The sequence below is a fragment of the Populus alba genome, chromosome 6, assembly GCF_005239225.2.
Source record: "Populus alba chromosome 6, ASM523922v2, whole genome shotgun sequence".
Lineage (NCBI taxonomy): Eukaryota > Viridiplantae > Streptophyta > Magnoliopsida > Malpighiales > Salicaceae > Populus > Populus alba.
The window spans coordinates 4,139,662-4,143,958 of NC_133289.1; the positions used below are offsets into that span (position 1 = coordinate 4,139,662).

The window sequence follows — 4,297 nt, forward strand, 5'->3', positions numbered from 1 at the left end:
CTTTTTCATATTGATGATTGCGGTGTTGACTGATTTTTCATTTGTATGTTCATCATCGTGATCAAAAGTTTTCTTTTCTTTCTGTATTTTTGTTAGCATCTTTCATTTTAGTGGTCGAGGCACAGGATTTTATGCTTTTAAAGATAAAAAAAAATGTAGATGTTAGTTTTCAAACAAGAATTCTGGAGATATTGGACTATTGTTGCGTATCAGGAAAAAATGGTCCAAGAGATTATACAGCACAAGATAATTTTCTTCTTCACCTCCTTCATATGATTGACTAATCAGATTGCATGTTTTTCTGAGACTCTGGGAGGATGGATTTAGTTGCCATAAGACTTACCACTATCCCACATGTTTTTTCTTACGCTTTAAAATCAGAAGATTGAGAGTTACTAAACTTGATTAGTAAAGCCGGTGAGCTTTTCGATTTCTGATGGTGCACAAGGGCTCGGTAATGGCCTTTTCCACAAACCCGTCATCCCTGGCTCTGACTTCATGTTCTTAAATCTCACTGATCAGTAGAGTTGATGGCACCCTTTAGGATGAGTTAACTGGGATAATTCTTTGATCATATCTAATATTGGAACTTTGATTGTTTGTTTCTGCTTAATATATTTGTGGATTTTATGTTTGGGCCATTAGGTATGGATTTCCTGGATTCAAGAAGAAAGAGCAATTCTGCTGGAAAAGTTATTGCAGTTGCATTCTTCATTGCAGTATGCATTGTCATGCTCAAGCAAGTGTACTCACCTAGTTATACCAGCCCCGACATGGTATGTTACTATCTTGACTATAAAGCTTTGTCCTTACAATCTATGCCTGTTATTCATGTGCATTTTGTCATCTGTAGCAAATCTCAAACTTTGTTATCTACGAGGTTAAAGTTTATTACCACCACGACAAAGAAAAAGGGCACCTGTGTTGGTGAATCCTTCATCAGAGTCTTTAAGAACTCGTTTTCCTGTTGTGTGATACATTGTCTTTCCTTGTCATATCCAGTTCTCCCAACATGAGCTAGGCGTAACGCATGTGTTGGTGACTGGAGGTGCTGGTTATATAGGTTCGCACGCTGCACTTCGACTCTTGAAGGATTCATACCGAGTAACTATAGTGGTATGCTTTATTCAGGAAACTTGAAACACTTTCTGTCTAACCATACGAGTTCTGATATTGAAGTTAACTATGTGATTTTACTGCATGGATTTATAACCTCTATGCCTCCTCTGACAGGACAATCTTTCTCGAGGGAATCTCGGTGCGGTTAAAGTTCTTCAAGAGCTATTTCCAGAGCCTGGGAGATTGCAGTTCATATATGCTGACCTAGGAGATGCAAAAGCTGTAAACAAAATCTTTGCTGAAAATGCATTTGATGCTGTGATGCATTTTGCTGCTGTTGCATATGTTGGTGAAAGTACAATAGAGCCCCTTAGGTATACCTAGAATGTTTTCCTCTGGCTAACATCTTAAAATTCTTTTTCCATAGAAGTACATTAAAATCCACCATGCTGTGCAGATATTATCACAATATCACATCAAATACCTTGGTTGTCTTGGAAGCAATGGCTGCACATAATGTGAAGACATTAATCTATTCGAGCACTTGTGCAACGTACGGAGAACCTATTAAGATGCCGATTAGAGAAGAAACTCCCCAGGTAAGTTTCTGTTTTATTCTTTGTTTTAGACTATGAAGATTTTGTTGGGGATTTTGACTGGTGATGTTCTGATCATTGTTTATTGGAGGCTAAGCACACTGACACAATATTTAACGTGGTTCGGCAAATTGCCTATATCAATAGGAGAAGAACCAATATTATTAGAGATAGAGAAAGGGTTACAACACACATGGAGAAGGAGGATCACTTCACTCAAACTCAACTTCCATTACTCTCACACACTGCTGCATATGGCAGCCACTTCTCTTTCTCTCTTCTTCTCTTCTCTTCACTTCACTCTCTCTCTCACCTTGTGCTGCTCTCTTGGTGTCTATTTATAGGCAAGAATGGTGCCACCAGCTCCAGCTCATGTTCAATAATGGTGGTCACCTAACCTTTGCCTACTTTGTGACTTTTGGTTGCTGCACCAACAACCCTCTTTGACAATGGCAGCCATCTTTTTCTAGAAGATAGGCTGCAGATGGTGCCACATAAGTGGCAACATCCCAACAGATTTTTCCACTCCAATATGCAAATGCTGGAGCTCAATCCCCATATGAAATGCCAGAAACCTCTTCTTTTCAGCTTTCTTGTTCATAATGCCTTCTTTAACTTAACAATAACAATGTAAATATAGAATAGCTGCTTGAGGTGTAGACCGATAGAGAGTCTGGCATGTCTGTTCTACTTACAGAGGATTTTCAGAATTCTTTTGTTGAAAGATTATTCTGAATCAAGGCCAAAACGACTCCATAACTCATTTTTCTTCATTTACACTGGTGTATGATTTCAGCTTCCAATCAACCCCTATGGAAAAGCCAAGAAAATGGCAGAAGATATCATAATTGACTTCTCCAACACCACTGACATGGCTGTCATGATCCTAAGGTGAGTGGTGCTCTGATTTCAATTGTTTCTCTTTGCTTAATCTTCAATGTCCTTTCAAGGACCCTGACAATATTAATCAGACATTTAAGTAGAATTTCTCGAAGTCAATTATGATCCATGCTGTCTGATAATTAATTTAGTGATTTTGCATGAATTTTCTTTATCTAGTTTCATAGAAATATTTCTTCCATTTTTGTCCAGCAGCCAGCATTCTGACCGAAATAATGCCTGCCTATGTTTACAGATACTTCAATGTTATTGGGTCTGACCCAGAAGGAAGATTAGGGGAAGCTCCACGACCTGAGCTTCGTGAGCATGGCCGAATCTCTGGTGCTTGTTTTGATGCAGCTCGAGGATAATACCTGGACTCAAGGTAACTTCAGAAAGAAAATGAAAATTCAGTGCTGCCCATGACATTAATTATAATATTGTCATACACACATCAAGGAAGTGAAGCTCTTCTGCTCCTGTCAATGGCTGCTTTAGGTTAAAGGGACAGACTATAAAACAGCTGATGGCACATGTGTACGGGACTATATCGATGTCACTGACCTGGTTGATGCCCACGTGAAAGCTCTTGCCCACGCAAAACCTCGGAAAGTTGGCATTTACAATGTTGGAACTGGAAAAGGTTTTTTCTATATCCTTTTGTTTTTTCTGTTTCGAGTGTCAGTTTCTCTTGCATTTCTTGACCCTGAAGATTGCTTGATTCCTTTCAATCACAGGCAGATCAGTGAAGGAGTTTGTTGATGCGTGTAAGAAGGCAACAGGCGTGGACATAAAGGTTGAATACCTTGATCGCCGGCCAGGAGACTATGCTGAGGTCTTCAGTGATCCTTCCAAAATAAAACAAGAGCTAAGCTGGACAGCTCAATATACTGACCTTCAGAAGAGTTTACAGGTTGCTTGGAAATGGCAGAAGTCACATTTGAATGGTTATGGACACGGTTGACTCTGCTAGAAACCTTTGCTAGAGTCGCCTGACTGAGTTCAAGCATGCATTTCTTTTCTGCCAGGAAGATAGCCCACCGGATTTTGATGGTCCGAGAAGCTGTAGGAAACTTCAATAATGTGAAGAGCCCGATATAGTTGACAATATCCATACATAGATGTATACGTACGATCTCTTGTCAGTATAAAATGCCATTAATATAGCTGAAATAAAATTACATGTATCATTGTACTCCTGCAAACTTTGGAATAGAATCTCAACAGTTCTGAAAATTCAGGATCTTGATGCTTGCTGCAATGTAAATTAGGATGCATACAAATTTTCATCTATTTTGTACCTCTGCTTATTAGTATGCTAAAACTTGTAAATGTTGCCCTATAATTTTCAAAAAAAATATTCTTAAATGTAACGATATATCGCTTTTCAAAATCCATATGTTCATTCTCAATTGCTTTTTAATACAGGTCTAACCTACTTTATTCAAGAAGAATTAAGAGAAGTAGAGAACAAATAAATGTAAAAGGAGAAACGAAACTACGCATATTGCCTTCATTTTTTTTTTTTCTAGACCCGCCATTGCAAATTGTCGATCATGAATGTAATAGAAGTTTTTCTTTGCTGCTTTTCCCAAACATTTTTTTTTCTTCTTAACAAGTGTTGAATGTGTACCAGTACAAAAAATCTATGAAAATATTAAAATTAATATCAAGAAGATCAAAAAATAAAATTATATATATAAAAATAAATTAGAATGAAATCATTTATATATAACGTTAATATACAAGTTGCTTGCGTATAA

General features: G+C 37.7%; 1 pseudogene; it reads left to right on the plus strand.

Annotated features, from left to right (window-relative positions):
• The first annotated feature begins 579 nt into the window (after positions 1-579).
• On the plus strand, positions 580-3,827 carry LOC118028413 (probable UDP-arabinose 4-epimerase 3; annotated as a pseudogene).
• The last annotated feature ends 470 nt before the right edge of the window (positions 3,828-4,297 follow it).